Source organism: Manis javanica, chromosome 8 (genome assembly GCF_040802235.1).
Source record: "Manis javanica isolate MJ-LG chromosome 8, MJ_LKY, whole genome shotgun sequence".
Classification (NCBI taxonomy): domain Eukaryota; kingdom Metazoa; phylum Chordata; class Mammalia; order Pholidota; family Manidae; genus Manis; species Manis javanica.
The window spans coordinates 34,944,690-34,957,763 of NC_133163.1; the positions used below are offsets into that span (position 1 = coordinate 34,944,690).

The following is a 13,074-nucleotide window of genomic DNA, read 5'->3' on the forward strand; positions in this document are numbered from 1 at the left end:
AAAGGATATTTTTTGATCATGCCAAAGCCAGATTAATTTTTTTTTTTACTATAATGCTCATTCCTTACCAAAAATATCCTTTTTGCTGTTAAATGGGTTTCCCTAACTTGTCAGAGGGAGATGCTGCCAATTTCCTTTATGATTCTCTTTACCAGGGAAGTCTCCTCTGCAAACAGGCCATCCTGATACTGTTCCCCAGAGAAGCATTGGGTCAGTCATAAGCTCTAGGCTGCCTTGCTCCCTTTTGCTAAGCACTAGCCAGTGGAGAACAGGAGGTTGTTTAGTATCTTAGCAAGATCTTTAATTTACCACTGGAATAATAACAGCAATAATACTAATGCCAATTAATTTTAATAAAATTAATACTAATAATGTGAATACCAAATACAAATAAAAATGATCTGTATCATAATTTTTCATTTTTCAAAGTAGCTATTGGATTTCAGAACTAGAATGGGCCTAGAGATGAGTCAAATTCTCTCACAAATAGAGAAACAGATTAGGCTTAAAGCACTTAATCTCTTGAGTGACCTCACAACACTCCTCATGAGGGGGCAGGTCCCCCATTTCACAGATGAAGAAATGGACACAGAAGCAACTTGTAACAAGTGACTCAACCAATTCAAAGCAGAGCTGGGCGGTCTCAGACATCCAGATTCCCAGTCTCTGGTCTGGTGATCTTTCCCCTCAGCTGTAGGCTCTCTCCCTTGGCCAAAGAGCCAGTGGGAGAGGTGCCAAAGAAACTGGGTCATCCACACCATTGGATCTGACTTTGGCTCCCCATGCAGAGCCCTGCTTCCCAAGGCCTGCCTGCTCCCCACCTTGGTCTCTGCTCCCACTCTCAGACCCCGCATCTTCCCAGTCTACCTTTGATGTGAGCATCCAAAATGGAGTTGCTTATGTCTGGCTTGCCTGCTTTTGCTGGGGAATCGGCCAATCCTCTTTCCTGATTTTGTGGTCAGGGAGGCCCAGGTTAGGGTTCCAACCAGGACCTCTATTATTGGGTGCCTATATAAATGGATTATTCAGGCTCCACTGTCTCTGAGAAGGCCATGGTGGATTAGACCACTGGGCTAGCCACTGGGTGTAAACCTGTGAGGCAGTGTCGGCACATTACATATTGAAATCATTCAAGGTCTTACTAACTACTTCTAACAAAATCTCCATTCCATGGTGGCTTGCACCGGCCAGGTTTGACTCTCTATTTTCACTGGAGATTGCTTGTAGTCCTGCAGTATTCCCTTTGCTATTTGAAATGTGTGTTCCTATCCCCTGGGGGTTTGCTTCCTAGGGGCTTCAGGTCTCCATCTTTCCTTTTGAGGAACAGAGTTGGTGAAAGTAATTGCCTTCCCAACTATACCCATCTCCCTCTGGAGCTGCAAAGTTTTAATTAAATCCATAAAGGTTTTAGCTCTAGTAACTAGTTGTATATATGCAGCTTGCAGATGGTTGGTGGCTCCCTGTAGCAAGGCTTTCTTTGCTGCAGTAGTCATACTTCAGCTCAAGGGAGTAGATCCCTCTTGTCCATAAGTCTACTTAAGGACAGCTTGTTTCTTTAACACCTTTGCAGCCGCATCTGTAGTTTTCCATTTTAGCTTAGTCCCAAAACCAGTAGGGTCAATATAGGGGTGAACTTGCACCCATGCTTTGCTGAACCATTCCCACAAGCTCAAAATACCCTTAGGATTGTTTTCGGCTATGACCTGCAGGGTAGCATTTAATCCAGGCTCTTCTGCTAGGAAAACTATTTGGGACATTTCTTCCCCAGACAACTCGATAGTATTTCCACCTTGCTTCCACATTTTGAACATCCAGTCTGCAACTGAGGCTACATCTTGAGCAAAGTCAGTTCTTTTCTGCAACTCTTGTCTGGTATAACTCCTAGTTTCTCCTTGCACAACTGGTGAGGTAAGCTCGTGGTTATAATCTATAACCATTTTCTTTTGACAACAGGCCTCACTCAGGCTATGTCATCAGGATCAAAAGGATTATAATAGTCCCCAGGGTTTTCGGGATTAGGGTCAGATATACACTTCTGAGCTCAGGTTGAGACCATGCCTTCTGCAGCACTCTTTGGGCAAGGACCTTTCCCCTTTCCTATCTTCATCAATGTCTATAATAGTTTTAAGTAGCAAAGCAGGCACCTTGCCTTCGGATGCTCTAGCCAGGAGCAGACCCAGGGTGGATGGTCCATGTACAATGGTTTTTAAATCATCCAGCACCTGATATGGTACTTTCTTTTTAACTAAATCCTCTGTCTTTTCCCAAGTTTTATTATGTTTGGCTACCTTTCTTCTACTGGCAGCCCTGCAGTCCTTCAATGCCCTTATTATTGCCAACATTTTATTAATTTTGGTACCCCTAAGACAAACTTGGAATTTCCACTTAAGCCAAGTCCACCCTCTCAAGCTTAAGCTAAATCTGCCATAAACCAGTTTATCTAAACTGGAGTCGGCAGCTGCAGCCAAGTGCTATGCTGTTCTCCTCCAACTGCTCATCTTTTCCCTCACCCTGGATTCCCTGGACTCCTCAGGCCAGATGACATGAGCAGGTCAGGAAGTATGGATCCCCAGGGTGATGAAGTAATGAATTTAACACCCTTAGTTTGCACAGATCACACTGTTTATTTTGCGATTTCCTTTTATACAACATGCAAATGGGGGGTCAAGCATATCTGCAAATTACACATATCACAGATCAACACATCTCATACTGGTCATGATGGATAGTTCAGGTCCGGACTGTCCCAGTCAGCTTCTCATCTTTTCCAAAGGGAAGATAATGCAATGGAGACAGTTCCAGTGGAGTGACGCATTCGTGATGCAGCAGGAGCACAGGCAGATGAGCAGGAGCAGGCCTCAGAGCACATGTCTGTGGTCTATGTCAGGGACCTCTGGGAAAAGCCTGCTACAGGGGCTCTGTGTGCAGTCCCTTATATAGTCCAGTCCATCCATCTGGGAGTCGGAGATAAGAGGGGGACAGTCCACATGTGGCATTACCCAGTTTGGGCGATCACGGGCATGCCTTTTAGAGTGGGGTATGTTTACAGGGGCAGTTGGCGCAAAAACAGGCAAGCCTGACATAAGCAACTCTATGTCGGATGCTCACATCAGCCTTGAGTCATGAAGTGTGAAAACCCTGAACACCTTAATCATCTTTTAGAGACCATGCTGAGCGGATGCCCGAATAGCTTCCTGTCACTTTAATTAATGACAGAAGTGTGTCTGAAGCTCCCTACAGCAGCAACGTTCTCATATACTGGAAGACGGTTTGGCTCTAAGTGAGCGGATAGCTGTGCAGCCCTGTAGAGCCCTCTGGCTGGAACAGTTAAAGAGGATCAAGGACTAATGCAGAAGCGGGTCTGGCTGTGCCTCCAGTGACAGTGGTGCCTTTAGCAAGACAGGTACCAGGTGCTCCTTCTCCTCAGAACAAAGGAGGATAGACTTGAAGGGCAGCTCTCAGCCTCTTTTCAACACAGGCAAGTCCCTGCTGACAGCCCTTCCCAAGTGGCCATACACTGTGCTGCAGAGCCCGGCTGATTCCACAGCACGTGTTGATTGTGGGTCCCCACTTGCTGTGGAAGGGTCAAGACAAATCTATGATCCACGTTTCCAGCTCAAGGAACTTACATCTTGTTGGGAATTCAAGAAGTAAAACTGCTATCTTTTTTGCCTGCCAGGCATTCAGTTCCCTTTCTTCTACAAACAGCACCCTGATTTTCCTCAAGGGACCCCCTCACTCAGTCCATGTGGTACAATGCCAACCTGTAAGAGTTTGCAATCCAGACTACCTGCAAGGCACTTACTGAGTTCTTTAGGACCCAGATAAACTACCTCCTTCCTCTTCTAGAAAGGCTTGCTTCACCCTCACAGGCAGTTACCCACTTCTTTCTGCAACACCCCACATGGCCATCTTTGCTGTGATCACCCTGTACTGTTGCAGGAACCGTGGGAACTACAAACAAGGAGTCAGGACACCAAGACGTTTGGTGAGAAGCAGTATTTATGAGCGCCAGTGCTGGCTCAGAGGATCTCTATCCACAGGCTGAGCCCGAGTGCAGCAGGGCCATGCCGATTATACATTCACTACAAGGTTAGGGGGGTGTCAGCACCCAGGAACTGTTGCTGTGGGAGCTACTAGGTCACTATAGGTGTATTCAGGATGCTAGTTATATTTTAATCTGTCTCTTTAAAGGTTACCAGGATACTTTATTATAAACTAATGGGCATCCACGACTATGATCACAAGCTGTTCCATACCACTGAGTCCCAATGGGGAAGGAATACAGTTACATTGTTTCAATCTCAAGCACCCAAGCACCTTGTGATTCCTCTACATTCCTGAAGCCTCAACAGAAACTTTGTCTGCCTGGCTTCCTTGGCATCCTACCACAGTACCACAACTTTGTATGTGTCAGGCTCCCCTTTTAAATTTTGGACTTTTATGAACTGGGGGTGTCTTTTAATGATGTTTATATCAGCAGCTTCTAGCACAGTGCCTGGCACATGGTAGGTGCTCAGTAAATGTTGGATGAAGGAATGAGTAACAAGGCTCACACATAAACTATAAATAATCATTAACTACCATTTGGACAAATGAGATACTATAGGTTTATGGATGCTTTATCAACCTTGAGTGCTACAAACCATGACATGCAGAGACTTTATTGCATTTATTGGTGAGACAAGATAAACCCCATCTGAAAGATCCTGCTACTCATATATCAGGCAGGCAGGGCAAGATGAAACAAGCCCCTGGAAGCACACATGCAGTGACCCTGAGGCCATGCTATATCTGCTGCCAAGGGGCTGGCTGAGAGCTTTCACCCCAGAACCAGAATTTTTCTCAAGGTCTCCCCCTGGGTCAGGGCTGGGCTAGGGGGAAGGAGCCTGCCAAAGAGAAGGGTTGCACATCTGCCCTAAATTTTCTTGGTTTCTAGTTTAGAAAAACAAAATACTTGCCTGAGGCAACTGAAGACCACCAGGCTTTGCGGAGCTGATGCTTAAAAACAAAATACTTTGTTAAAGGAAAGTTACATCATAAAGCAGATTCAGAGCAATCCAGGGCATTTCTCCCCTTATAAAATGCATGCACTCAATCAATAAACATTCTTCCTCCACAGCTTAGCAGCCCCAGGACAACTTGCCTTAATGGAAGAATTTCCCCTTTGGTGGAAAGGAGATAAACTCAGCCAAATTCCCAAGATTAGCAAATGCCAGCTGAGATGCAGTCTCTCTTCCCCTTTCTTCCCCACCTTTCCCCTCCTAGTTTAGAAGAACAAGTCAGAGCATTTGCTGGTTCCCTAAGTTAGGGTTCAGAGAAAGCTAAAGTAGGAGCAATTTGTCCATTGAACCTAGTATTCCTCTAAATCTCCTCTTTGTCGGCCCCAAGCCAAAGCCAGTTCTCCTCTGATGGAAAGAAATTGTTACAGTGCTATGTGATTTGTGTCTGGTAAATTCATGCACCCCACTGATTATCATCATATTCCTGTCCTTTAGCAGTTCTCAAAATGACAGTCTATTGATCCAGCCATCCCCCAGGTTTTGAAGTTCATGGAGAAGGACACCTCTATTGTATTGTTCATTCCCTCTGCTCCGTGTGCTGGGGGTAGATGCGTTGACTTTCCTATTTTCTGTGCTTCCCCTGTCCCTTCAAATGAGGACCAGCCACCAAGAATCTTTTGATGCCTGTCAGGCACAGTTAGCCCTCAGAGTTTGCCGAGCTGAATGGAGCTGAGTGTGACAGCCTTTATGCCCTCCTACCAGACTCTGCCCTTTCACAAATGTCAGTATCGTGGTCCTCAGCATAGGCAGTGGGTGTAACAGGACACCCTGTATTACTGACACCTTCTCTGTTTGTTTGAGCCTTAAAACCACCCAGTGAGGCTGAGAGAGTGAGTGTTTCTATTGACATTTTACAAGGGCCAGAACTGGGCCTCATTTTCAAGGACTCCGGGAGGCACAGAGCTGGGATTCGGTCTTTGTGTTCTGGTTCCAGTCTGGTGCCTTTTCCTCTCGACCTTATCCCCATGCCCCTCTCCAGCTGTGAGCAGTGGAGTCCCCCCATTACTAAACTGCACCTCAGGTCTGCCCTGGGAGCTGTGGGGCCCTGCATAAGGCTTATCTTTCTCAGCTTCAGTTCCCCCACCTGCTCACTGGCACCAGTGGCACTTCTCAGAGCAGAGCTACGGTGTGAGCTAGTCGAGACGATGTGGGTGCCCCTTCTAACACGTGGCTGTCCTGGAGTTAATACCTGAGAGCTGTTACTGTTAGGATTATTGCCATTATTGCCATTTGGCTGAAACTGTTCTGTTTCTGAGCTAAAACCAGTCTCTCAACCAGCAGATCTTTCCTCAGTCATGGTGACATTGCTCCTGCATCCACCCCTCTTTCTTACTCTATAAACCAAAGCACCCATCCTCTCAGTCAGAAAGAGTTTTGAAATGTTGCCTGAGTTTCTAAGATACTTAGAAAGCCTATTATGGGGAGACAGCATGAAGCGGGAAAGACTCAGGCCCGGCGCCTGTCGGGACTCATGAGGAGCCCAGGCCTCTGGCCAGCGTTGTCCCTCATCTTCCCTTGTGGTGCAGAAACTCACTAGAGGCCTCGTCAGGCTGGCCACCTGGTTGGGATGCGGTCCTGAAGTGGCACTGCCCGGCTGCTCTCCACCTGCCTCCCCACCCATTTGGGTGCCAGGTCCTGCTGACTCCACCCCCATGACTCATTTGGGCTCTCTTGCCACGCCCAGTGCCACCTCCCCAGGCAGTGCACCTCTTGCGTGGATGATTAACTAGAAACTACTAGTCCCCCTGCCATCTTGGACCAGACTGACCTTCCTGGCGCATGGCTCAGATAATGCCTCTTCTCAGCTGTGTCCCACACAATACAGCAAACTTCTTGGTGCCAGGCCCTAGGCCATGCAGAGTCTGGCCACACTGCCTCACCTTACTCTCCTACCTGTAGTTCCATGCTATGTTCCACAAACACCTGTCCAAGGATCTGACTCACTCAGGTGCTTTGTAAAAAGGGGTATTCCCAGGTCTGACCCAAACTAGTTTACTGAGTTTGCCTTGGGCTGGATCCCAGGAATCAATGTTTATACAAAGTTTTCCAGGTGACTGAGCACAGTCAGGTGTAGGAAACCCTGTCCCACAGCTGCCAGGGAGACCTGTGTCCACGCTGCACATTCACCCCACCCTCCTACTGCACGCATATTACTCTCCGTGCCAATAGCCCCTACCTCTGCCTGCAAAATTCTTCCCATCTTTCAAGGCCTGTGTCAAATACCCACTTCTCCAGGAAGTTTCTCCTGATTCCTCCAGCCAGTAATATGCTTTACCTCCTCTGAACACCTGTAACATCTTATCCCTCCCTCTCGGCCACTTTCTAGCCATTCCATAAACTTCCCGCCTCCATTTCCTCATCTCCTGGCCCCTAGACACCAGCCTGAGATGTATCCTTGCCTCGTGGCTCTCCATCCCCTCCCCATCCACTTGGGGGTAATAATAACACTTTACCTAACAGGATTGTTTTAGGGTTTAATGAGTTAACCACACAGAGTACTTCAAATTGTGCCAAGAAATGTTAGCGATCATAATCACCACTGCCATCATGTCATCTTAAGACATGTTTTTATGGCAAATGGTTACAGTTATTTGTGTACACGTGTTTTCTCCTTTGAGTTCCTGTTGAGAATGAGGACTATGCTTTGTTTATCTTTATGCCCTCCATGGGAACTGACACAAATACCACCAGGAGACAATCAGTGTTGGATGGAGGACAGACTGATAAACCAAATTTCTTGCCCTGCGTTCCTCGGTATTCTCTCCGCTTATGTTTGCCCTCAAAGAACTTATCACTATGAGAGCTTGTCATTATGTATTTATTTTTTGCTATTATTTAATTATTATCAGACATTTCCACCAGGCTCTAAGTTCCTTGAAGGCAGATATTTTATCTTCTGAGATAAGTGTTGTGTCCACAGGGCCTCGCACATAGTAAATACCCAAGAAAGATTTTAAATTAATTAATTAGCAAACCATAATGAATCTTAAATTGATTCATTAACTTATCAATGGGTCTTTCATTTTTTTTTTTTTTACTTCTCTTAATTACACTAATATAATGGATTGGGTTGTGAATGCTGCAGCAGCAGCTGTGGTAAACAGGAACTACTAGTAGCTAGAACTATTCAGGGAGCCACCTGTTCAGCTGGGCTAGTCTGAGACACTTTCTCATATTATTTGTGTAACTATAAACAAATGAGTGACTTTACTCTCTTCATTTTTAAAATAGAGATACGAGCAGATTTACCTCACAGGGTGACTCAGGGAGTTAATTTTGATGGTGATAATAATGTTGGCTTCCAAACAACATTACAGACCAGCCTAATTAAACTTCTATGAGCTAGATTATGTGCCTCAATTTTCTTATCTATAAAGTGATACACTCAAATCTTTATTTATAATAAAAATGATAAGCTGTTTATAAGAGAACAATAATAATAGAAATTTAGGGCCCCCCTAAGTATGTCCTAGCCCCTGACTAGAAATACACTCTCTTTCTAAAAAATGAAGCCATTACAGGTTTTACTTCCTTAAGGAAAGAGTGAACAGATATAAAATTTCCCTCATGAAAAAAACTACACAGAGGTAGGACAAAGAGAGAAGGGAGTGAACTGATTCAGCTGCATTCATCTTCCTGCCCTCTGCACTATAGGCCACTCACCTTCGAAGAATTTTGATGACAGACACGAAACATCACCGTGACCCTACAAAAACTGAGGGCCCTACACAATCAGTCAGTGCACAAAGTCACTTGCAAATCACACAATCCAGAGCTCACAGGTCACTGAATGCTAATCTTCCTTGCATCTCACAAAGTACATTAAAATGGCCTCAATTTGTAACTCACCACATCTCAGAAGCATCTCCTCTTTGCCCTGTGTGGTGCTATTTGGGAGACAGTCAAACCCCAAATTCTTTCTCAAGCCCCAGCACCTGGCAGGGCATACAGACCTTTCTCCTCCCCTCCCTTTTTACCTCCTGTATTGATGGATTTAATCCCTCCACCCTCCACCCCCACCACTGCTTTCCACTTATCATTGCAGAAGGTCCTGGATTCTCCTCTGTGGCAGGCAGCACGGGGCAGGGGTAGTCTGGGTAGAGGATGCATGTTGTCTTTGCAGATCCCATCTTTTCATAACAGAAATTTCTCTTTTCTTTTCTGACTGCAGATCACTCTAGTGGGACTGAGACCCAGGCCCTGGTCAAGGGGACAGTACAGGATTCAGTTCAGGTTAATCAGCTCCCCCCTACCATTCATTCTGGTAGCAGGGCCCCAACGTTGCCTCTGTGGCTTCCTGCCTTCTCAGCCCCATCCCAGGTCACTGCAGCTGTCCACGCCCAGTTCTTCAGTCTGCCCAGAGCCATCTGAAATCTTTCCAACAAACTTGCCTAATCCAAACTAATCCCAGGTGATTTCTGTTGTTTGCATCTGAGAACACTAGAACTCATATATTAATAAACCTTGTCACCATCTCCGTTTGTGAGAATATGGCTGCAGCCCTAGACCTAGGAGCCTGAAGTTAACTCAAGTAGTTGATCATACCTCACAGTCAAAAATTAGACTTCATTACATTTGCTTTCTACTACCTTTGCCCATTCCCCAACAAAATCATTTGGGCATACCCAAAATTCCTAATGTAGAAAGGAATAATGGTCTTGCATACATTTTGTCAAACCTACACTCACCTTCTAAAGGCTACTTGCAGTAATAAAAATGACAGGTATCAAAAAGTCAAAATATTTAGCCTCTCATTTACTGGCTGTGTCCTTAGCTCAATCATTTAAGTTTCCTGAGCTTCATTTACCTTCTGTATGAAAATACAGATATATAATACACCAGCTCTTTCTAATTCTTAAGGTTGTTGTGAGGCCAAAATTAGAAAATCAAATGAAAAAACAAATGCCTTAAGAATCGCTAAATCTGCAGCCCCAGCAAAAATTAAAGCCAATCATGGATGGGCATTATCTTCTCCTAACAGGTTCTTCCTCCTCTTAAGCTCCTGACTTAGTTTCCCCACTTTTTTCTCATCTCTTACAGTTGCTGTAGCCCATGTAAGTAAAATTGTCCCTTCTCAGGTACCATTACAGGTCGGGATAAAATGCACCCCCACAGATATGTAAGTATCAGTAGTGACCTTCTTTTAAAATATGAGTTCCTAGTCAGACTGTGTCCATCCCAACTTTTCCTTCTGAGTTTGTATACAGTGTCCCACACTGTGTGGGCGCATGTTCAGTGCATCCAGGAGGGGCGGCGGGCCCATAGAGTGGATTCCCCTGGGTTTATGGGAACTGAAATTGCCTCAGCTCTTCACTTTTTTTTTCTGTTTTGAAATCAAGCTAGAGGCAAAATTTTTCTCACTCTGCAATCTTGAAAGCAAGCAATCGTTACTCCAGTGCAATTTGATTAGCTAGAGATCTTGGCCAAAATCTGTGACTATAAATGATTTTTACTGAAATTTTTGTTTAAAACAACAACAGCATAAAGAACAGAGGAATAAGTGGCTGGAGGAGAGAGGAGTCAAGCTGAAATGTGGACGATGGATGCTCAGAGTCAGGAAGTAGGCCACAGCCCAGGGATGCAAGGAAAGGGGACAGAATTCCATGCTCACCACCCAGCTTGAGTTCACATGAAGCCCCAGGCTCAGCTGCTGTTTCTCCTTCCTAGTGTCCAGATGCTGCAGTAAATGCTTCTGAAGCCCTTGGAGGTAGGTACAGGGTAGGCGGGATCCTTCAGGTTTTCCTGCCCGTCCTCTCCCACTCACTTGGACAGATACTAGTGATTTCCCCCTACCTCTATCTCTTCCCCCTCCCACCCTGTCTCCTGCCACTGAAATGCCAAGGCCTCAGGCAGGGGCTGCTCTGTCAGAGTGATGGGCGGGAGGGAACGTGACATGGAGCAACAGAGCTGAAACCAATCCACAGTGCACATGGGCCGTGAAAAGAAAAACTTTTGTGGTGGTGGTCCAGCACAGTGAGACCAAGTTTAAGTTGCCAGCATCCAGGAAACGGAGGTTTGCAAGGGTAACTGCCCAGATGGCACCACAGCAGGTGGCAGCGTCCTTCTAGTGGCAGGGGGCATGCTGTGTACTCCCACAGCCTCCCAAGGGCATCTTACCAGGCTGGGGCTCTTAGTTACAGCCGGCAGAGCAGCAGGGAGGCCTTTCTATCCCACCAGGCAGCTGCTCACGTCTCCCAGCAAGTGTGGGCGCTCTTAGCCACGTTCTCATTCTTCAAACACTCCTCTGGGGACTCCCATGGCCTGGCCTCTCTGCCTGCCCCCTCCTTTTGCATTTTTCTTTATCCCTCAGAGGCAGCCTGACTTGGTAGCTACAGAACAGGCTTTAGAATCAGACAAATCAAAAGGTCAAATCTAGGCTCTTTTTTTTACCAGCTATTTGGCCACAGGCAAGATACTTACCCTTTCTGGGCCCCAGTTTTTTTAATCGAAGACTGAAATAAAAATGCCTCCCTCACAGGCTGTTGGGAGCATCATTAACTAGCTGCCATGAGTGAAGGAAACATGCAACTACGGGACCATGAGAATCTCTTGCTCACGTGCCTGAAGGGCTGTTGTGTACTGCTTGACCCTAACTTTGGCCTCTCTGGTCAGCTGATCCAGAGGCTGCTGTGGGCCCGTAAGATCCTCTCCCTCAACTACCTGGACTGGAAGACCCAGAAACCAATCATCAGATCCACGGGCAACTGCTCAGCCTTCAAGCCTACCCAGCATCTGACCTCTTCTTGTCACCTTGTCAGCCCCCACCTGCCTCCAGACCTCCACATCTCTCACCCAGGTCACAGCAGCCACTGCCTGCTGGAGCTCTGGCCACACCCTCACTCCCCTAGTCCGTCCCTACACAGCGCCCGCAGCAGGACTGTCACACTGAAGTCACAGCGTGTCCCACCTCTGCTCCCAGCCTTCCGCTGTGGCTCTGCATAAGCTGGCCTGGGTTACCTCCCGCGTCTCCCCTGGCGCTCCCCTCACCCACACAAGCCACACTGGCCACCTTGCTGTTCCCTAAACACCTCCGGCAGTGCCCCGTCTAGGGGTCTTTACCATATTTGTCCCTCTGCTGGAAACACTCTTGCCTCAGACATGTGCAGGATCACTCCCTCTCTCACTTCTTCAGGTCTCTGTTCTAATGGCAGTGGATCAGAGAGAGGTCCTTTCAGACAGCAGTTATTAGAATAGCACTCCACCCTGCCATCCCAAAGGCACTTTGCAGACCCTCACTCATCCACATCTACACACACCACACACATACACATACTACACTCACTTAAGTGCCTTGGGTGAGTTTCTGAGTCTTACTGCCTAGTGGTCCCACACAATGGCAGTGTGTAAGTGTGCAAATACCTAACAAAGAACCAGACACACAGAAATGTGGGTTCCCTCTCCCCGAGCTGTGGCTAGGAGCGTCCCCCAGGTTGAATGAGGACTTACCCATCTTCACTTCCCTGCAGTTCTTTCTGTCGAGTGTCCTCTGTGTCTCACAGCCGCAGGCTCCCCACTCCTGGCTGCCCACCTTGCCCAGCGCCTGCAGTCACTCCCTCTGCCCTGTGAACACACCAAGCCCTACACTGCTTCCCCTGCAAAGCTGATGCCCAGCCCACCGGGCCTGTCTGACAGCACCTCTGATGGCCATTTATTCTGGTTAGAAATTTAGAAGTCATATTTAATATCCATTTCATTCTCCCCCACATCTGTCCACACAGCTTGTCAATCCTTTCCAAACACCTTCCAGAGTCACCTTCCTTTCCCATTTCGGCGATCGGAGCGTACAGCACTTCATCCAGGAATCCCTCTGTACAGCCGGAACAAGGCTGTCCCCCACTAGGCTCTAATAGCCCCCGGGCTTTTCTTTCGTAGCTCTGACCATGGTGTGTAACCACATATTTGTGATAATATTTGGTTACTCTCTCCTCCACTAGACTATAAATTCCACAAGGGCACCTCTGAATAAATGCTGTTGGAAGGATAAATGGAGCTATTTTTTTCTCTTTGTTTC

The 13,074-nt window shown here is 46.7% G+C and overlaps 1 long non-coding RNA gene across 1 annotated transcript; it reads left to right on the forward strand.

The window, feature by feature from the left end:
• The first annotated feature begins 2,614 nt into the window (after positions 1-2,614).
• On the forward strand, positions 2,615-12,784 carry LOC140850733 (uncharacterized). The gene is made up of 2 exons (XR_012133790.1): positions 2,615-10,770; positions 11,676-12,784. It is a non-coding gene; the product is annotated as an uncharacterized lncRNA (long non-coding RNA).
• Positions 12,785-13,074: the final 290 nt, after the last annotated feature.